The sequence below is a fragment of the Rhamphochromis longiceps genome, linkage group LG3, assembly GCF_057381845.1.
Source record: "Rhamphochromis longiceps isolate RC_006_pf linkage group LG3, R_longiceps_female_GT1.1, whole genome shotgun sequence".
Classification (NCBI taxonomy): Eukaryota; Metazoa; Chordata; class Actinopteri; order Cichliformes; family Cichlidae; genus Rhamphochromis; species Rhamphochromis longiceps.
The window spans coordinates 37,874,469-37,897,670 of record NC_140559.1 but is presented as its reverse complement, the minus strand read 5'-3'; the positions used below and the strand labels follow the sequence as shown (position 1 = coordinate 37,897,670).

General features: G+C 42.9%; 1 protein-coding gene and 1 long non-coding RNA gene across 2 annotated transcripts in view; both read right to left on the bottom strand.

Annotated features, from left to right (window-relative positions):
- The window catches only part of LOC146674486 (Fc receptor-like protein 5), a gene marked incomplete at its 5' end in the record, with an annotated part of 160,551 nt that overhangs the window by 49,270 nt on the left and 88,079 nt on the right, over window positions 1–23,202 (bottom strand). The gene's annotated exons all lie outside the window — the stretch shown is intronic.
- On the bottom strand, window positions 11,728–12,533 carry LOC146674489 (uncharacterized). The gene is made up of 3 exons (XR_014909397.1): window positions 12,458–12,533; window positions 12,323–12,379; window positions 11,728–11,890 (listed from the first exon to the last, which is right to left on the bottom strand). It is a non-coding gene; the product is annotated as an uncharacterized LOC146674489 (long non-coding RNA).

Sequence of the window (23,202 nt, the reverse complement as noted above, 5' to 3'; positions counted from 1 at the left end):
CCAGCAACCCGTTCAGTCACTGCCCACCTCAGCTGGAAGCCTTTGTGAGCCTTCTTCGCCAGCTGAGGATTACGCGGCGCTGACACACTTTAAACTGACTGTTTGCCCTACACAGCCCCAGCCGTTGCATCCTAAGCCGGCTGCGTGCCCTGTGCCGCTACAGTCAGCGCCCGCGGTGCCAGAGGACCCCGCACCCGCTGGCTCTGCATCCGTCTCCGCTGGGGGTTCAGGGGAACCTCTCCAGCCGCTCCTCGTCTCCGCTGGGGGTTCAGGGGAACCTCTCCGGGGAGCCCGTCCAGCCGCCATCTGCTTCTGCTCCGCCTGGTCTGGCCCCGGCTCCGCCTGGTCCAGCTCCAGCATCTGCTTCTGCTCCGCCTGGTCCTGCTTCGGCCTGTGCTTCGCCGTCGCCTGGTCCAGCCTCAGCAGCGACGCCTGGTCCGGCCCCCGCATCGCCACAGTCTGGTCTTGCCTCGTCTGGTCCTGCCTCGTCTGGTCCTGCCTCGTCTGGTCCTGTGCCCACCGGGCCTCGGCCAGTACCCTGACACTGGAGAGCCGCCGCTGCCTTCCGCGCGGTCGGCCCCCTGAACTGCTCCGTCGTCTCCTTCGCCGCCGCCTATGCCTTCCGCGTGGTCGGCCTCCAGACCAGCTCTGTCACCTGTGCCACCCGCCTGGTCGGCCCCCCGACCGTGTGACCCGTGAACTTTTGTGCCGGTGGGCTCTGGGTCGGCCCCCTGAACTTTATTTGAACTATGGTCTTGTGCTCCTGTGTTTTCTGTTGTTCGTTTTTGTTTCCTGTTCTGGTCCCTCCGTCCTGGTCCCCCGCCTCCCGCCTTGGGTGGGTTGTTTTCTGGTCAACACTGGTCCGGCCGGGTTGAGTCAAACGATGATTTAATGATCACACACGTGGGAGATGGACACTGTATGCAGACAGTCTCAGATCTCGTCTCAAAAAACACATCACCATAGTTTTATGAAATCAGGGTATTAGAACGCCCCTTCATGCGTAGTGACAGGTGTAATACAATCAATGTTGACAATTTTATTTAACACAAAGAATAACATTGTCTCCTTCCCGAGGGCAGACGCTGACTGCCCCCGTCTCCTGGAACCGTCTGTACCCTGCTAAGACACAACATGGCAGCTACAAGGACTCTTTCATTTGTTAAGACCATCAGTGTGTATTGCTCTAAATCAAGTATATAATATTAACTGAATATTGCTGGATCAGCTATTTCTACTTAAAACATATTAAAACATGACTAAGCACAAAATCACCAAGAATAACATCTTATAAGTGCTGTGTAAGCGCGTGCGGCCTTCCAAGCTCAAAGCCTTTGCCCTCCATAGATCAGCCAGACTCGCGCTGGCTGTAGCTTTTAACCTTTAATTAACTTGAGCACAACTCTAGAATAAGCAACGAACTGCAATGTGTATGGAATGATCAGGGTTACATCTGCAATGGAAAATCATGTTATTATTCTGGTACCTGTAAGGGAAAGATCAAACTAAAGTTATAACAATCACTGTAATGCAAAGGATAATGTAAGGTCAAAAACTTCAATTTATGTTTAATGCAAAGCTGGTTATATACTTCTGATGAACTAATAATGCCATATTAAAATATTAAATGATAATGAGAAAAACATCCCCTCCTTATTCTACACTGCCTTTCCAGATATGCAAAGTGGAAATCATAGGCACTAGAGACCTATGCGGTTTCACATCCGTGAGAGCCGATAGGGACACGCAGGCCAGCGGAAAAAGCAGAGGTGGGGGACTCATTGTCTACGTTAACAACAGATACTGTAACCCTGGACACGTCTCCGTTAAAGTTTCGGTATGCCGTCCGGACCTGGAGCTGCTAGCTGTTAGCTTGCGGCCATATTATCTACCTCGGGAGTTCAGTCATGTGATCTGTGTGTGTGTTTACATCCCTCCGAGGGCCGACGCAACAGCTGCCTGTGAGAAAATACACACAGTCACAGCAAGACTTCAGACACAAAACCCCGAGGCTTTCATTATTATATCTGGAGACTTTAACCATGCCACACTGGATTCTACTCTGGCTGCTTTTCACCAGTTTGTGAATTGTCCCACAAGGAGCAACAGGACAATTGACCTACTGTATGCTAATGTGAGAGATGCATACAGAGCCACCCCCCTCCCCCCACTAGAGAAGTCAGACCACAACCTGGTTTACCTACAGCCACAATACACACCCCTCGTCCAAAGGCAGCCTGTCACAACGCGCTCCATCCGGAGATGGACCCCAGAAAAGGAGGATGCTCTGAGGGACTGTTATGACACCACAGACTGGGATGTGCTCCTGAGCCCACATGGTGAGGACATAGAGGGGGCGACACACTGTCTTACAGACTACCTCAACTTTTGTGTGGACACGGTCGCCCCTGCTAAGACGGTACGGTGTTATCCTAATAACAAACCGTGGGTGACACAGGAAGTCAAAGCTGTCCTCAACATGAAGAAGAAGGCTTTCAGGAGCAAAGTGAAGGAGGAGATGAAAGCAGCACAGCGGGAGGTGAAACGCTGCCTGAGGGAAGCAAAGGACACCTACAGGAGGAAGGTGGAGCAGAAGTTGGAGAGGAACAATATGAGGGAGGTCTGGAATGGTGTGAAAACCATCACAGGCCACAACACCAAGAAAAGCACAGTGGGGGGGACTGTGGAGAAGGCAAACGAACTCAACAACTTCTTCAACAGGTTTGACCAGCCCACAACCCCCCCACCCTCACCTTCACTACAGAGTCCAATCCCCACTCTCCTACCTCCCTCGCTTCCCCCCCTTCCTGACACCATGACACCCCACTCCTCCAATCCCTCTCTCAGCAGCAAGACATCTCCCCCCCCTCCCCTCCTCCCAAACATCTCCCAGTGTCACAGTGGATCAGGTCAGGAGACAACTGAGGAAGCTTCGCCACAGAAAGGCAGCAGGCCCAGACAAGGTGTGTCCTAGGATGCTAAAGGCGTGTGCTGCTGAACTTGGGGAGCCGCTACAACGAGTCTTCAACCTCAGTCTGCGACTGGGGAGAGTGCCCGCCCTATGGAAGACATCCTGCATCGTCCCGGTCCCTAAAAGGAACCGGCCCAATGAGCTGAATGACTTCCGACCGGTGGCACTGACGTCACATCTTATGAAGACTCTAGAGCGGCTCTTCCTCAACCTCCTCCGACCACAGGTACAACATGCCCAGGACCCACTACAGTTTGCATACAAGGCGGGTGTCGGAGTGGAGGATGCCATCCTGTACCTCCTACACAGAGCCCACTCACACCTGGATGGGGGAAAAGGCACGGTCAGGATCCTGTTTCTTGACTTTTCCAGTGCCTTTAATACCATCCGGCCCTGTATGCTTCAGGAAAAACTGAACAGGATGGAGGTGGACCCCTGCCTGGTGGCTTGGATCTCCGACTACCTCACCGACAGGCCACAGTATGTCAGGCTGAAGGACATCACGTCTGACACTGTGGTCAGCAGCACAGGAGCACCACAGGGAACTGTGCTGTCCCCTCTTCTCTTCACCCTGTACACCTCTGACTTCTGCTACAACTCTGACTTATGCCACATTCAGAAGTTTGCAGATGACACAGCCATCATGGGGTGTATCTGGGATGATCAGGAAGAGGAGTACAGAAGTCTGGTGAGGAACTTTGTCGCATGGAGTCACACAAACCACCTGCAACTCAACACCTCAAAGACTAAGGAACTGGTTGTGGACTTCGGGAGGTCTAGAGCAGGTCCACTGCCGGTTCAGATAGAGGGGGAGGAGGTGGAGGTGGTCAACAAGTACGAGTACCTCGGGCTGTGGGTGGACAATAAACTGGACTGGTCATGCAACACAGAGTACCTGTATAAAAAAGCCCAAAGCCGACTGTACTTCCTCAGGAGGCTGAGGTCTTTTAACATCTGCAGGAAGCTCCTGAGGATGTTTTACCAGTCGGTGGTTGCTGGAGTACTTTTCTATGCTGTGGTGTGCTGGGGGAGCAGCACAGCAAAGAAGGACTCATCCAGGCTGGAGAAACTGATCAGGAAGGCTAGCTCTGTGGTCGGCATGAAGCTGGACACTCTGGTGACAGTGGCAGAGAAAAGGACCCTAAAAAAACTGCTGGACATTATGAACAATGCTGGGCATCCTCTGCACACGGCCATAAACAACCAGAAGAGTCTGTTCAGTGACAGGTTGCTTCTCCCCAAGACAAGAACTAACAGACTTAAAAACTCCTTTGTCCCACACGCCATCATTCTGTTTAACTCCTCTCTGGAGGGGAGAGGGAGGGGAGACAGGAGGACAAAGGAGGGGGGAACAACTAAACTGTAGTGCCTCTTCACCTCACTGTGCAATACCTTTTGTGCAATACTTTTGTAAACAGTCAACAGTGCAATAGACTCCATACTTGAAATGTGCAATTCACTTGTATTTTTATTTTTATTCCTATTTATTCTATTTATCCCCTTCGTATATTTTATTTATATTTGTCTCTGTATTTATATATGTGTGTGTGTGTGTGTGTGTGTGTGTGTGTGTGTGTGTGTGTGTGTGTGTGTGTGTGTGTGTGTGTGTGTGTATATATATATATGTAATATTCTGTAACTCTGTAACGGTGCTGTGCTTTTTTGGAAATCGAATTTCCCAGAGGAACCCACCCGAGGGATTAATAAAGTTCTATCTTATCTTATCTTATGGGGAAGACAGGTCAGAGAGGTATAACAATGGAAAATGCACCACATGAGGAAAGATAAGGAGAAAAAAATAACTCCCCCCAGACTGAGCTCCAACAGGGAGATCAGTTTGAGAACAGAAAAAAACACCTCTGCACAAAGCACATGAAAAAACTCTTAATACACCAAAGAAACACACGACAAGCAACAGGGGTGGGTAAAGGGTGAGAGAAAACCGATTTAGACAGTACATCCGGGCCTGCAGCCTGTGCGCTGGTCTCCTTGATCCACCATCAGCATCGGAAGGGAATAAGCGTCGAAAGTGTTTGGAAAGGGAGGGAGGATGAGTGTGTGCATATCAGTGTATATGTATGTGTGTGCGTGTCCAGAGTTCAGCTGAGACCGTGTCCTTCGCCCTGCTAGGCTAAGTAAACAGTCTTCCAGCCAACCCCAGGTGGCCTTGCATGGAATGAGAAGGAACAGACTAAACACAGTCGTTATCAGGGTGTTTTTGTTCGGCTCCAGCCTTGAGACCGCAGCTGGCGCTGAAAGCGTATCCACATGAAGTGATGGTGGTTTTTACTTTAGAGCGAAAAGCTCATATGAATTTCAAAGCAGTTCTACAGTCCAACACTGGTCTCTCAATCTCCTGTTGGAGAGCCGCGAGCTTCGCCATACTTGCGTTCTGTGATGTTGTCATTTTTTGTGCTCAAGGAGCCGATTCTGAGAACTCACGGCAGTGTGCCTCCCCGAGATGTCATCCAATTTGCGCCCAGAGATGTTATTCCAGGCTAGCCCTTCCGAGATGTACAGTGGGGCAAAAAAGTATTTAGTCAGCCACCGATTGTGCAAGTTCCCCCACCTAAAATGATGACAGAGGTCAGTAATTTGCACCAGAGGTACACTTCAACTGTGAGAGACAGAATGTGAAAAAAAAAATCCATGAATCCACATGGTAGGATTTGTAAAGAATTTATTCGTAAATCAGGGTGGAAAATAAGTATTTGGTCAATAACAAAAATACAACTCAATACTTTGTAACATAACCTTTGTTGGCAATAACAGAGGTCAAACGTTTACTATAGGTCTTTACCAGGTTTGCACACACAGTAGCTGGTATTTTGGCCCATTCCTCCATGCAGATCTTCTCGAGAGCAGTGATGTTTTGGGGCTGTCGCCGAGCAACACGGACTTTCAACTCCCGCCACAGATTTTCTATGGGGTTGAGGTCTGGAGACTGGCTAGGCCACTCCAGGACTTTCAAATGCTTCTTACGGAGCCACTCCTTTGTTGCCCGGGCGGTGTGTTTTGGATCATTGTCATGTTGGAAGACCCAGCCTCGTTTCATCTTCAAAGGTTTTGGCTCAAAATCTCACGATACATGGCCCCATTCATTCTGTCCTTAACTCGGATCAGTCGTCCTGTCCCCTTGGCAGAAAAACAGCCCCATAGCATGATGTTTCCACCCCCATGCTTCACAGTAGGTATGGTGTTCTTGGGATGCAACTCAGTATTCTTCTTCCTCCAAACACGCCGAGTTGAGTTTATACCAAAAAGTTCTACTTTGGTTTCATCTGACCACATGACATTCTCCCAATCCTCTGCTGTATCATCCATGTGCTCTCTGGCAAACTTCAGACGGGCCTGGACATGCACTGGCTTCAGCAGCGGAACACGTCTGGCACTGCGGGATTTGATTCCCTGCCGTTGTAGTGTGTTACTGATGGTGACCTTTGTTACTTTGGTCCCAGCTCTCTGCAGGTCATTCACCAGGTCCCCCCGTGTGGTTCTGGGATCTTTGCTCACTGTTCTCATGATCATTTTGACCCCACGGGATGAGATCTTGCGTGGAGCCCCAGATCGAGGGAGATTATCAGTAGTCTTGTATGTCTTCCATTTTCTGATGATTGCTCCCACAGTTGATTTTTTCACACCAAGCTGCTTGCCTATTGTAGATTCACTCTTCCCAGTCTGGTGCAGGTCTACAATACTTTTCCTGGTGTCCTTCGAAAGCTCTTTGGTCTTGGCTATGGCGGAGTTTGGAGTCTGACTGTTTGAGGCTGTGGACAGGTGTCTTTTATACAGATGATGAGTTCAAACAGGTGCCATTCATACAGGTAACGAGTGGGGGACAGAAAAGCTTCTTACAGAAGACGTTACAGGTCTGTGAGAGCCAGAGATTTTCCTTGTTTGAGGTGACCAAATACTTATTTTCCACCCTAATTTACGAATAAATTCTTTACAAATCCTACCATGTGAATTCATGGATTTTTTTTTCACATTCTGTCTCTCACAGTTGAAGTGTACCTCTGGTGCAAATTACTGACCTCTATCATCATTTTAAGTGGGGGAACTTGCACAATCGATGGCTGACTAAATACTCTTTTGCCCCACTGTATATACCAACAAGACAGTGTACATCACTGTGACAACAGCGTTTGTTTTCATTCAAAGGCTTTATGGTTTTTCCTATAATACCTGGTGGCCGGTCTGTAGTGAAAATGCCCGGCCCGATTTTTTGTCCCAGCCCTGGCCAGACCCCACTCCTGAGAACCACAGAGGACCAGACCCATAGCTGGACTGGCCATCGGGCATACTGGGCAGTTGCCCGGTGGGCCGCTGGCGATTTTTTGTTTTTATGGGCCAATGGATTTTTTTTTTTTTTTTAGGAAGGGTATATATAATGAAAGGTGTTGGATTGGTCATGATCGACTCTGGGCTGGACCAATTACAGCCAAGGAGGCTGGATGCACCCTCCCCCTTGTTTAGCAATCACGTGATTTTCACGTATTGCATGCCGGGAACTAGTGGCAAAACAATCCAAGTACCGCATCAAATGCAAGCATTTGCAGCACCGCAAAACGTTCATTCTCCAGTTCCAATACCTTCTTGTTTTTTATTTGCCGCACAAAAATGGAATGTACAAAAAAAACAAAACAAAGGAGAACAATGCCGGTCCGTACAAAGACAGACTCGACGAAAAGACAAAGAAAAGATACGAGGAAAAAATCAAACCAGTGAAAGGGTCAGACCCTTACGAGCACACAGAGTGGACAAAAGACATTAGCGTGAGCCCAACTTTCACCACGCACCACATATATTTATAATTACACGGTTCTTGGAGTGAGTGCATACACTCATGAAGTTTAGTAACTTCAGGTCACTGAAACAAGCCCAGGTACAGTTTACCGACGGATGGGTACAGGACCTTGAAACGCACCGTGTAGAACAAAGACCATCGTACGAACAAAGGTAAGTTTACCAGTCTTACAAATCGTCGTCATAGATACACATTCGTTAACCGTTTATTAAATGATGCTGTTTTGTGTTGTGCTGTGTTCAGATTGTTTATTCTATATTTTGAAGCCATGGATAATAAAACTGTTGTGCAGGTAAATCCAATTTTGGATATACATGCAGTTGCAAATATATACACACTCAATCAAAATATAGCTCAAAGGTTATATAACCTTTGAGCTCAACGGTAATTAATTAGTAGTGGAAATAATTTCTGGTTCATTACAGAAATGTAGCAGTGACAATAATATTGTATGTTGTAATCGCACTGGACAATTAGTGATACAAAACAACTGTTTTATCCTGTGAATAAAAGTATATGTTTTTGTCAATGTACCATGGTAATAACAGAAGCGAAACGTAATATTGTGTCAGGACAATTCACTATTTATGCACAATAAACAAAGGAGCATAGCGCGACAATTTCTGTTCAGCGCCGGACTTGCTTGTAACCTATATCACCAATTATGTTAAGAAAAATGACGTATTAACTACTACAAAACTCTGACCTTTGTGGGAATGCTTGGAGCAGACTAACATGTGAGCTGGAGTGTTCTGAGACGTTATATTTGGTATATCCAGACCATCCGTCGGCTCTTACTTCGGAAACATGGCTTAAAAAATTTCTCTTCAACGACGTAATCCGATAAAAAAACCGATCTCTTTACCCGTCGGCTTCCCGTGGCTGTCATGCGACCGGCTATTGAAGTTAATAATACAACAGCTTCTTGCCATTTTTTGGGTTTCTTTTTACCGCTGTGTCACTGAGTTCGAATGAAAGCCTGCGTGCGCTAGTACCTCTTGCCACAAGTTCCCAGAATCCTTTGCGGTTTTACCCTTGGATGACGTCACATTTTCAATCTTTGGTGGGCCGGTCTCTAGTCAAAATGCCCGGGCCGATTTTTTGTCCCAGTCCAGCCTTGACCAGACCCCATGAGCACCAGGACAAGGAGAAACAGTAAGAGTTAAAGAGAGCATTCCCAGTGTTCTGAGTATTGGTCAGTCCAAAATTGCTGTCAAACTAACCTTTTTTATGGGAAAAATGGCAACAAGAAACTACCGATAGTAGTCAATCATAACAGCTAATGATGAGTTAGACCTTTGTCTTGTCATGTTAAAAGGTATTTACATAGAATACTGAGCAACACTTATTAAAAGATTTTGAGTGAGTGTGTGTATATATTTGCAACTGCATGTATATCCAAAATTGGATTTACCTGCACAACAGTTTTACAAAATATAGAATAAACAATCTGAACACAGCACAACACAAAACAGCATCATTTAAGTCGTGTAAAATTGGTTACACTACAGTGTAACTATTTAAAACAAAACCAGATACTTCATTTTTATTAATATTCTTTTAATGAGCTGTCAATATTTATGATTTATAATCACAGTTATAAAAGTACCTGATATGGTGCCATACATCTGCGGTGTTTTAATTGTGAATCCTTCTGTGGAACTGAAGGTCAATGTATTTGTACGCAATGCAAAACAATTACGAAGAAGAGTTAAGGGAATTTGGTTACCACTCCTTGGCCGAGTTGTTGTCATTCCTAATTGCTTCCACTTTATTTTAATACTACTAACTACATGGGTTTTACCTTAAAATATAAAGCAGCTTTAGGTGGCTGTTGGTGGTATATAAATATATACTTTTGAATATTTATCAGGGACTAAATTTGACAACTACCACACTGGAATCCACTGAGCTCCTGAGAACGAGCCATTCTGAAACAAGGGCTTCATTTTAAACACCTGTGGCTATAGAAGTGACTCGGACACCTAAATAAAAGGATTTGCATGGGTGAGTGAAGCCTTTTGGCGATATAGTGTATCATCAACCCCTCATAGTACCATATCAATCCAGTGGAGCACTTTGCTTTCAGACTGCAGGATTACTTGTGGTTCTGGGGTATTTAAAAGTAGAATGGGAGACAAAACCAGTTCCCAGTTTAGATTTGGGAAACAGACATCCTCTTCAGTTTTAAGATTTGGTTTAAAACATTTTTTCAATGCATATCGTTTGAGCTGGATCAGATACCCTCACTTAATTAAGCTGCGTTAGACCTTCCCATGATGTGCATGATTGTTTCTTCTTCACTGACCTTTTCTCACTCTATATGTGTTTATACAACGCTCTGCATTTAATCATTGTTATTCTCTTGCACTGTGTGCCTTTTGGCCTTACTCCCTCCCCTCACCCCAACCAGTCGCTGCTCCTGCCTGAGGCTTCTTCCTGTTAAAAGGGACTTTTTCCTTCCTACTGTCGTGAAGTGCTTGCTCATAGGAAGTTGTTTGTTTGTTGGGGTTTTCTCTCTATTATTGAAGGGTCCATTAGATGCATTGAGGCCGATACTGCAGTGCTGGTGTGATTTGACACTATAGAAATAAAATGGAATGTAGCTGAATTTACTTTAATCTCCTGTTTTAACTTTAAATAAGGGAATGATCAAGCATAAGAAAATGCACTTATTTACATGTAAGTCCTTAATTGTAAATGCAAATTTGAAAATGCTTAAGATTACGTGGCTCTCAAAAGTGTTTCTATTGTGTTGTTAAAGACCACACTGAGTTTATGAACCCTTCTTAAACTAGAGGCTCATGCTGAATTTAACTTCATCTCCTGATTTAACATTCACCAAGAGGCTGGTCAAGCTTAAGAAAATGGTTTTATTTACATCCAGGTCCTTATTTGCAAATGCAAACATTTCATATTTAGATTTATTGCAAGATTACTTGATTGTCAGAAGTGTTTTGTTATTTTGTCTTTCTTTCCCATGTTGTTACCCTGCAAAGTCAAGTTGAGATCTTGAAACCAGTATAAAGTAGAAGCTCATGTTTAACCACGCACACCATTTTCATACATGTAAAAAGGACTGCACACACACGGGTCTATGTGGTATGGAGGGACTATACTACGTCAATCTGCCCGGTGGTGGTTTAAGTGGACTACCGTTTTCAAAGGACTTCGAGCCAAGGGAGCGAGGTGAAAGTGTTCGAAAAAAATCTGAAAAAAAATTGGGTCACTTCAGACCTCATACACTCCCTATATAAGTCTAGATACACTGATACACACCAACCAGACTATTGTGTTTTCTGGAGACATTGTCCACTTGACAACGATGTGTTTTATGAGGTCCAAAAAAAAACCAAAACAATATTGGGTCTTTAAAGGGACAATGATGTAGTATTTAAATAGCTCATCATTGCCATGAATACACATCTAACAGGACACAGGATTACTGGAACATCATTTTATTAGTGTTCTTGGATCTGAACATTAATTTTAACCATAAATAAAAAAAAGAAATCTATGGACAAAATGCCCACGCTTCCCACAGAAATACAAAAATATAGAAAACAGAAAAATTAAAAACATTTAAAATGAATTTTAATAGTTTAAAGGTAAATATTAAGGGGAGAAAATATGCATTTATAATTTTTTATTTTAAATATAACCTGTCAAAAAATATTAAAATAAGAACCTGTCAAAAAAAAAATAAAAAAAAACTAAATAAATTAAATGTAAAAATTATGAAATACAAACTACTTCTGTAATTAACAAGAACTGTTTTTTTTTTTTTCTTTAAACAGAACATCAGTGTTAACAACAATTGACAATCTGACCAAGATGTAAAACCACATCTGGCTAAACAGTTATTTTAGTTCATTTTTTTCCTGCCTTTTTGCAGTTAATCCTCTGTTTCTTACAAAATCTCTTGTTTTGAACTGTTCTTCCTGCCAACACCGGATCTTCTACCAATTTGCAATGACTGCATTCATTTTTGGTGGCTAGTTTCCCTTCGTTTATGTGGTCTTTAAAATGCCTCATCACTGCAGCAACCTCAGCCTTGGACCACATGTTTTTGGGAGCTCTTCGGGAATTGTGGGATTGAGCAGCATTTTTCTCTGGAAGATATATAAAGTAGGAATAGTTAAAACAAACAAAAAACCAAACAAAAAAAACAAAAAACATTTGCTTGTTAAAAGAATGGATGCTACCCTGTACTAACTTCTGAAATGTGTTGCTACCATCAATATCAAAACGAGCTAAAATTCTCTTTGAAAATTTATCAAATTTCTAAAATGAGACAACATTTAGTGTTCCACTGTGAATAAAAGACTGAATAAAAAGTTGAATAAAAGTCTCTTGATGCATGCTCAATCATCCAGTTAAGTAAATCCCAAAACGTTGATTCTGTTAATCTGGACGTAGCGTTTTCAGTGGGAGAAACATTTTGTCACTCATCCAAGGGACTTTTTGCCACCACTCTGCAGTTTGCCATATGTTGCAAAGTGATGAAACAATAATAAGCTTAGAGAACCAACTGCACCCCTTACCTTCAGAGGGAGCAGCAGTCTCACTTGCTGCAGGCATTGTGAGTGGTCCTTCATCTGCTGATTACACAATTTGATTAAGTTTTAATATTTGTAACAAACATTTTATCCACAGAAACCAAGCTAGTGGTAACTTACCACAATCTACAGTGTCTTGGAGCTGCGCTGTGTTTGTGGAATCAGCTACTGCATGTACAGGCTCACTGGTGCCACACGCTGACATTGTGAGTGCTGTGTCATCCTCATCTGATTCACTCTCACTGTTCTTTGTTTCAGCATCACTTAATGCAATTTCATCTGAGAAATTGTGGGGGGGGAAAAACAAAAAACAAACAAACACAAACACAACCCCCCCAAAAACCTCACATTAACAACGAGATATGACAAAATACAGAACAAATACTGGAAATTATAGTACATAGTTTTACTATTTAAGGCCACCACTCTGCAGTTTGCCAAATGTTGCAAAGTGATGAAACAATAGACTTCAAGAACCTTAAATCATGGACACTTAACAGAATGGTCTGTGCTTTTAGGTTTTAATTCTGTTGATAAAGCATAATATTCAACTACTGCCCTAATATTTGCTCCTTTCAATACAAACCTTCTATTTTGATCTCATCCAGTGATTTCCCTTGGATCTGGGAAAGATGTCCTTTTTCCAGTGTTAAAAGCAGTTTGGAAATCTTGGCCAGCTGTGTTGTGGGAACTGGTAATCTGTAGAATTCGCGGTGAACGCGGATATCATGACCCAGGAAATCTGCAACCTGATCAAATTCGTTGTTTTTCAAATTAAGGACTTGTGAGAGTGTGGCAACATGTTTTCTGAGCTGTGTCGATCTTAGATACTCAGGCTGCTTTGCTCCACACTGGTGTGCATGAACACGCAAGGAGTCCATTCCTCTGTAATGACTCATTGATCGGGGTCTTGCAAAGAGGTAGATATTAGTGGCACAAATACCACAGTCAGGCCTCCTACTAACCAGTAGTGACAGAGCATCCAGCATGCTTGGTGTTAGCAGAACTGGAACATTTCTGTCCCTTTTTCCCATTATTTCTATTCTACAGAAATAGTTACAGAGTCTGTTCCATTTCTGAGAGCCCCATGGCAACATCTGTGGAGTGCTGTTTTGTCTCTTTCAAGAAAACTTTTGAGGTGCATCTTTGAAACCTCTCCAGAACGTCTTCGATTGAACACAATGATTTGTGAGAGTGTAACTTGTGCAAGTTGGGCATAATTCTGAGCTGTGGCTTCGTTCTCCAAGCTGCAAAAGGCACTTTCTGCAGATTTTTGAAGGTAGTGATGGAGAAGCTGAACATATTCTGTAAAGGGCAATGTTGATGGCTTGTTAAACTTTGCTTCACTCAATGTGTTCAAGGCAACTTCTTGAACGCATCAGTGGACTTGATTAGGGCTTCATCCTCTGTCATGAGGGCACGACAATGGATAATGTCAGAAATTTTATGCAGTGTATGTCCCAGTTTCAGCGCAAGGCTTGGAGTTTTGTATGACAGTGTCTCTTCATCAAAACCTGAAACTTTCTTTACTGCTTGCACAACTCTCTGGAAATTAGCAGGCTTAATAGCTTCTTCCATGTTATGCACTGAGAATTCTGTACGCAGACACAACAACAAACGTCCCGCTTCACGAAGCTTCTGTCGTATATAATCATACTTTGTAGGGTCTTGTCCATGTTTATTGTAGAGGGACTGGGCAAACTGAATAACAGTAAAGTCATTTCGCACAGCTGAGGCAATCTCATCTTGTTTCATAACAGCAAGAACCTTCCAGACTCCACTTGACACCTGCGGATAACACTGAGACTCCAGAGTTAAAGCCAGGCCGAGTACTTTGGTTCTTCCAGGTTCTTTATCCATGTCATCTTTTGGTTTGTTAGGACATCTGCGGACATGTCTCCAAAGATCCTTGCGAACATACATCCCTTGACAATGAAAGCAATGAGCAAACTTTCCCTCTACTGCTTTAATCTTGGGTCTTCTCTTCACTTTCAGTGGTCCCACTCCACCATGCAAAACTGCAGCATTATGCTTAAAATTTCTCAATTTCTCTAACAGACTTTTACGCTCGTTTGAGTCTCTAGGCAGGGAAAATGCATGCACAACATCAGGAGCCATTTTGTGCGTTTTCAGGTGGCGGGAAATTTTAGCTTGTGGTTTGCCACAAAAATAGCAGTAATTTCTTTTACTTAAAGTCATTTTTTCTGATTCAGTTTCGCAAAGCTCACTTTTATCTTCTGGCTTGTCCTTTGTCAAGTTGTGGATTAAATTCGTTGAATCTGATTGTTCGTGCGCTTTGGAGATGTCATCTTGGCATAGCAGACCTTTTGATGTGCTTGGCAATAATGAGATGTCTTCATCTGAATCTTCATCATATGTCTCTGAATCTGGCACATATTCTTCTTCTGATATGCTGTGGTTGCCATCATCATCGCTTGATATTTGATCCAGAACTGAATGTGGCAATCCATCCTCCCCTGAATATTCAGAAATTTCTTCTTTCTGGAATGTAAGAATAAAAGTTATTTTAATTGATCAATACTTTAGACAGGTAAAATATAAACTGAAAAAGCCAAGCCAAATATGAATGGGATACACACCTGTGTTGACTGGTGACAATTCTGATTTGCCAATTTTGCAAGGCAAGATTTGTGCCAGACCCCTAAACAAACTGAAACACATTTTGATAGACTTAATTTAGCTTTGCAGTTCTATTTAAGTTAAGTAGTTTTTTGTCAAAGCATTGCAGTAATGTCAAATGCTGAAAAAAAAACAACCAAACTGTTCACACTTAAGGATATTTTAATGACTACACATACACTGCTAATACCATTTCAACATAGAAACAAAGCACATGCAGTCAGTTCTGCATGCTGTAGGTCAAACTGTCAAAAAATATGAGAAGACCCCTCCTAAAACCAGAGTGATGTCACCATGAAGCAAACTTTGACGGAGTCCCCCAATAACAGTGTGGTCCTCCTAAGTCACATTTGGGTGGTTAACACACACACACACACACACACACACACACACACACACACACACACACACACACACACACACACACACACACACACTCAGATGTTATCCAGACTTGCACTTTGAAACAAGGAAAAGGACCTACAAGCCACGGTCCATGTAAATCACATCACACCCAGGTGACTGCCAAACACACACACACACACACACACACACACACACACACACACACACACACACACACACACAGCATCCATAAAGAATGATGATAGATTAAAATATTAGTTCATTAAGTGGTACACTGGATTATATTTACCCTTTCAGGCTCTGGATGTTTCAGCTCCAGATCATTGTTTGGAAAGCTGTTTGGTTGCGGCTTTAGGCAGCTCACAGTCTTCTGAATCTGGCTGGTCTCAGTCTTCGTGTGTAACAGATAGAAAATGAAAATACAGTGCATTTTTGAAGAGGCTTTTGAAACATTAAATAAACTGTATGAGAAAGATAAGTTTCAAGCTAATGTCTTTAAAATATTCACTGTCATGTATAGAGAATTTAAGGCCCTATGATTAAGTGTCATGGTCCTGGGCCATGTGGGCCCAGTATTCTTAGTTCCTTGTATTTTTGTATTTCGTTCCTTATTTAGGCCATGTTTTCTGAGTTGCCCTGTTGTGTTGTTCCCTAAGTGTTTTCCCTTCATGGCTTTTACCCCCTGTGTGCCCCTCTGTGTATCTGTGAGCCCTCGTCTCTCCTTATGTTTTATTCCATGTTTCCCCTGCCCTTTATGTCTAAGTTCTCCCCGTGCTCTCTCTCCCCCCTGTGTGCCCTCTATGTATTTATGAGCCCTCGTCTCCCTTTGTGGTTGTTTCATGTTTCCCCAGCCCGTTATGTCTGTTTTCCCCGTGCTCTCTCTCCTCCTGTCTGAACCTCTGTGCCTGTACATGTCATGTTCAGTTCACCCCGCCCTGTCTCGTTATGATTATCAGTGTCACCTGTGTTCCCCGTGTGTGCCCACTTTCCTCGTTTACCCTCTGTGTATTTCTGTCTGAGTCTCCCTCTGTTCGGCGTCGCGTTCTCCCTCATGTTGTGTGTAATTCTCCCCGTGGTTCGGTTCCTTGTACAGTTCATGCTTTAGTTTTCCCAGTTTTAGTTTATTTTGTATTGCTTCCCGTGGCCAGCAATAAAGCTGTGTTTTTTGAGTTTATCCCCGTGTCTGTGAATCTGCATCTTGGGTCCTTCCCCTGCCTGCCACACAACGTATCTTGACATTAAGAGAAAAATAGTCAGTGTGATTTCTTTAATCTTTTTTAAGCCATTGCTAAAGGAGTAAAAGAATCACCTGTAGCAGCAACGAACTATCACTAGGGCCCATTTATCTTCGAGGGACAAAATTTAAAATGAATCTAACTAAAGAGGCTAGAATCACATTAAACATCAATCACTGTTAAAATTTAGAAACCGAAAGCCATTTTTTATTTCTGCATACCTGCTGATATTTTTTTAGTGCTTTTAGAGGGCTTTGATGTGGCAGCCATCACAATTGCCCATTTCAAATTCAAATCAAATTCAAATTCAAATTTTATTTGTCACGTACACAGTCATACACAGTACGATATGTAGTGAAATGCTTGGACAACTGCTCGTGACCTAAAGAAAACAAAAAAGGAAAAGGCTATGAATAAGATAGGAAATAAATATGAAAAATTAAAAAGGGTAAATTTAACTAGGAAGGAATAAAATATAAATTAAGGTTAAAAATGAAATAACTGTACAACACAAATTAGAATGAAGGGTAAATTTAACTGGGAGAATAAGATAAAATATATAAATTAAAGTTGAAAATAAAATAACTGTACAACAAAATACACAATACACAGTATAGAACTATATAAGAATGTATGAAGAAATATAAATAAATATATACACAATAACAGCAGCGTGATTTAAGTAATGAAGTGAAAACAATGTCCAGAATGTCCAGTGTGTGTGTAAGAACTGTATGTGTGGGTCAGTACTGTGTGGTGGTGTGATTGAGAGACCGTATCGCCTGCGGGAAGAAGCTCCTCCTCAGTCTCTCTGTGTTGGTCTTCAGGGAGCGGAATCGCTTTCCTGACCTCAGCAGAGAGAACAGTCTGTTGTTGGGATGGCTGAGGTCCTTCACGATCTTCCTGGCCTTGGTCCAGCACCGCCTGCTGTAGATTGAGTGCAGGTCAGGGAGCTCGGAGCGGATGGTGCGCTCAGCTGACCGCACAACCCTCTGTAGAGCTCGTCTGTCCTGCATGGTGCTGTTCCCGAACCAGGTTAAGATGTTTCCCGTCAGGATGCTCTCTATGGTGCACGAGTAAAAGTTCCTGAGCACCTTGGAGGGCAGTTGGAAGTCTCTCAAGCGTCTGAGGTGGTAGAGACGCTGACAGGCCTTTTTCACCACGGTGTTGATGTGACAGGACCATGACAGGTCCTGCGTGATGTGAACTCCGAGGTATTTGAAGCTGTCCACTCTCTCCACTGGGCACTCGTTGATGACGGGGGTCTGGTAGTTCCTCTCCTGCTTAGTGCTGAAGTCCACTATCAGCTCCTTTGTCTTACTGACGTTTAGAAGGAGGTTGTTCCTCTGGCACCAGTTCTCCAGATTCCTAATCTCCTTCAGGTAGGCCGTCTCGTTGTTATCAGAGATCAGGCCCACCACGACGGTGTCGTCAGCAAACTTGATGATGGTGGTGGAGCTGGTAGTGGCCACACAGTCATATGTGTACAAAGAGTACAGCAGGGGGCTCAGAACACACCCCTGGGGGGCTCCAGTGCTGAGAGTGGTGGAGGCTGAGACATGTCCGCCCATCCTTACTGCCTGTGGTCTGCCAGTTAGGAAGTTGGAGATCCACAGACACATAGATGAGCTGAGTCCCAGATGCTCCAGCTTGGTGGTGAGTGTGGAGGGAATTATGGTGTTAAATGCAGAGCTGTAGTCTATGAAGAGCATTTTAACATAATTCCCCCTTCTAGTGTCCAAGTGAGTGAGTGATGTGTGGAGGAGATGAGAGATGGCATCGTCTGTGGAACGATTTGGACGGTAAGCGAACTGTAGTGGGTCCAGTGTGTCTGGTAGTGAAGAAATGATGAAGTCTCTGACCAGGCGTTCAAAGCACTTCATTACTACTGAGGTGAGGGCTACAGGGCGATAGTCATTGAGAGAAGCAGGGTGGGGTTTCTTCGGGACAGGAACAATGATGGACTCTTTGAAGCATGTGGGGATCACCGACTGAGATAGAGAGATGTTGAATATCTCAGTGAACACAGGAGCTAGCTGGTATGCGCAGTCTCTTAGGATACGACCTGGGATGCCGTCTGGTCCTGCTGCTTTCCTGGTGTTCACTCTCTTGAAGGCTCTCCTTACTTCATGCTCGGAGATGACGAGCACGTTTCCGGTGCTGGCAGTATCTTCCTGTCTGCAGCCGTTAGCGCTTCCATTAGTACCTACCCCTGTTTTTCCAGTAGGTTATAGTACCATGTAGTTTTTCAGTAACTACTGCACCAAGGTTCCAAAGTGATCAGAAAATTTGACATAGACAGACTGAATGCCACCAGGTGGCTGGTCAATGTTGTCATTCGATAAGTTATGAGTGCGCCTCCTTCGTGAAAATCCAAGCCATCATTTTTGAAACTCTGAAATGTTTGAAATGGCGACCAAAATTTACAGCGTGATCCCTGAATTGAACACTAAAGTATAGACTGAGCAGCAGGCATTTTGTCACCTTGACGTCCATGCTTGCTGTGGCATTTATATCACTGGATGCTCGGCTGCATTGCTATAGTGACCCCAGGCACAGTAGGTGATACTCAATTTCAGTGGAAAACTAGATGCCCTAAGTCACGTTAAGCCAATTTGAGTAGGTACAAATGTAAAAATAGCTTACGGTATGCAATTTATCAGTTCCAAAAAGTACAATTGTAGAAATACCTTGCATCTCCAGGGCCAATCCGAGTCACCATAATTATAGTCTATTTCTTCACCTGGACTTATGTCTCTGCTTGCAAATAAGCATAGATGGGGCTTTCCATTGATATTTAATATTTTCATCTTAGCACTTGGACTGATGTGGTTGTCATTGACAAGTCTGCCTAATGACCCATCTTCTTGAGATGCATCCACACTGTGGGGTTAGGCAAAAAAGTATTAGCTTAACTAGTTTTTGTTAGGAAGCTTTTTTTTCATAAATCAAAAGCAATGTGTAATTTAATCTTAATCAAACTACACTGATATAATACGCACCACCAGAGTTTTCCATCAAACTTGAATTCAAACATGAACACCTTCAGGCTGTTATGATAAACTCTGTGTCTCCACTCACATTCTTCTTTTGTTATGAGTTTACCTCTGTATTCCAAAAGAAAGTCTCCTTTTTGGAATGGAACAGTCGTGAAAATGCCCCGACCTGAATTGCAGAGGCATACCAAGTGAGTGACAAAAGACAAAGTGACAAACTCCAAATCTAATCCAAACTAAAGACCAACTTACCTTTGGAGGCATTTATGTAGTGGATATCAAGTCCCAGTTTGTCCCTTCCAGCAGAAACATGACAGACTGCATCCTCCCGTGGAGGAATGCGTCTCCTTCGCATGTTCTCCTGTACGTTTTGATTGGCTGTATTACCAAAGCATATAAAGTATTACGATTATTGTCTTCATTGTCATCATCATCAGTAGTAGCAGAACTAGCAGTAGTGTAGTTTACAGCATAAACACAGCTGACTTATTCATAGTCCTAATTTATGCCTTCTTTTAAAATGTTAAAGGCCTAGTACTCAAAATGGCGACATGTGACATTTCTGTAATGGCGACTGCAGAGAGTGATACAAGTACTGAGAAAGCTTAGGCATCAAAACTGTAAGAAGTTTTTTCTTCAGGCATATAAATAAATACACGACTAAATACACTTATACCCCTTGCTTTTATTTTAGGGCTGTCAGCAGAATGGACAGACATTGGACAAACTGCCCGAAATTAGCTGACAGCGACATCAGGGATTTTGACTCAGACTGCGCTGGTTTAATTGTTAATCGCGTTAGTCGCGATGTCGGCATTAACACGTTTAAGCCACAATAATGCTTTAACACCGAGTAAATCCTAACACGAGTTAGCCCGCTTTATCGCGTTGACGCGGTTAGTCGTCAGCCGTATTTTATTTACTCAATGACAAACGCTGGGGCCATTTTACTTCTTCAAAGACTAACTAACAGTCCATAAAGCATAAATTAAACCAGTTTAATATAGGCCTGTGCACCTATAATTTCATATAGTATTAAATAGTGATGTGACGTTCTGTATCGAGGCTTCGAAGCTTGTGTCGAGTAATTGAGGGGGCGTTTCCGCGATGCGCGTATCGAGGCTTGCTTCATTTATGGGAGGAGCTGAAAATGATGACGTCCGAAGCCTCGCTGCCCGGCTGTACCACGTGACTGGTTCATGAAGTGGTTCGAACTTTGCCGCGAGATATGACAGCGATATAAACCCCTCAGACTTCATTCAAAAATGTGGGTGTTTGATGGAGAGTTGCGGTTAGTGAGAGTTTGGAGGTTTATGAGAGTGAAGAGAGAAAGTCAGGAGAGAATGGAGCCAGCTAAGAAGAGGAGGATGTCCTCCCCTGTGTGGGAACATTTTGATTTTATTCCTCCCAACAAGGTATGTAAATTTCTACAGAAGATGTATTTTCATAATACTGATGGTGCAATAGGACAAAGGATTCAAAAGATTTGTTAAATCATTAAATCCTAGCTATGTTCTCCCCACTAAAAAGGCCATAAAAGCAGTGAAAATTTAGTTTTTACAGAATAAAATGTGAACAGGCAGGACTGAGGCTCAAAGCCTCAGTGTGTAGCTGTCCATACCTCAACGTTACAAAAGCACAACTACTGTCCACACCCCAACCACACCTCACCTCACAGTAAATGATCATTTCCATTTTAAGCATTTCCAAATGATCATTTTCCATACTGCCAGTATAAATATACACAGTATACTGCATCACTACAATATACATGTTTTACACACTCCTTTTGTTGTTGACATTTACAGGCTGTGTGCAAAAGGCCACACTCTTCAAATTCATGCCAACTAATATTTTTACGTCCAGTAGGTGTCCTACTAGAGCAAATGAAGCTTCAAGAAGCTTTGCGCTGGGGTGAAGCAATTGGATGAAAAGCTTCAGTGCTTCATGAAGCTTCATCTGCCCATCACTAGTATTAAAGTCATGGTGCATTTTACATTAAAAAAGGCTTACCTTTGTGTTTTTAATCCGTCTTCGTATTGCCGTCGACATATACTTGTTAAAGGGCACGCGCGAAGTCGTGGCGCTGTTTCCTGTAGGTACCGCCTATATATATAGCCTACCAATCACAATGACTTCCGGCCGTGTGTATTGAAAATGTGTATTAAATTGCAGTACTTACACACATCCACTCTAACTCGAAACGTCGCTGTGCAATACATTGGAATACACAAAAATCAGGTGAGGGGTATAGGTGGACTTTTAAGAAAATCAGAAAATCTTTTAATTAGAGTTTAATAAATGAATTTACACTACAGTTTAAGCAAATACACGTCAAAAGATAAATAGTGACCTCATAAGAAGTAGAAAAATTATTATTTAGATACTTAAAAATGCATTTACAAGTCATGTTTTAGGGGGACACATGAATACACAGCAAAAAGTCGAAATGTCCCCAGAGCCCAGGTACAGTGCCAGGTCAAATGTCAATCCATACCACATAGACGCACTCACACACACTGGTGACTGTCTCCATCTAGTGGTGAAGAATGTAATGCTGGTGTAGAAAATTTTAATAGTCTGTTTTTCACTTCTGTACAACGATTATTACTGTCACAAAAACCTACAAGTTAATTATATTTCAGTATGACACAATATTAATTTATTTCTTAGCCAAAATCATGCAACAGCCCAGATCAGGCTCCATAATATTTTCTACTTCATTTTTGTTGTTAGGATCATCAACACATGCATCACAGACTGTGAGAAGAATTCAGGTTTCAGTCAGATGTGAGAAAAGCCAACAATCCATGAGATTAATAAGTACAGTGATGAGTTTAATGTTAAGTGGAAGCGAGTTGACAAATGTACAAATGAATCCCAAATGAATCCCCCTCTATTGTAGACTGAATTCATTATAACCCCATAGAACAGGATCTGTAATATGTATCAGTTTAAATGCAGAATGAAATTTTTGCATCCATTTTTCTTTCTTGTGAAAGGTTTTTACCCCTCAGCTGTAAAAGGCTGACGGGGTTTTGTCGTCACGCGGCCATGCAGGTGGATGGGGTGGCTGGTAGCGTGGACACCCAGGTTTCTGAACATGATAACTTGAAAATGATGCTGCATCCGATTTCCAAACTGATATCATAGGTGCATGTACGAAACGTTTCTGACGAGTTTGAAACCTAGTGACCTTGAAGTAAAAGTCAAGCACAAAGTTTTCGGAAAATTATGTAAACATGATAACTTGAGAATGAGTATTTTTAAATTCATGACATAGGTGCAGCTACTAAAAATCAGGAATTAGTTCAAATCCCAGTGACATTGAACTTAACATCTAACTGTCAAAGAAGGTGGTGAAAGCTTACTGATTTGGGCTTGTTTTTTTCGGTTATTGAGTCATCTATACACCCCTCAAGGCCAGGTTGTATAAGGGTAAAGTTGCACACAAGTAATACATCATAAAGGAAGTATGTCTCAACTTGATCCTTAAATTTCATCCTTGAAATGTACTTTTTCCTTGAAATTCTGGACATGTGAAAGCATGCAGGTGTAAAACATGTCATTTGCTTTGCTTTTCATTTATATTCATGCTGATGCAATGTTCTTATTTAAATTCAGTCTA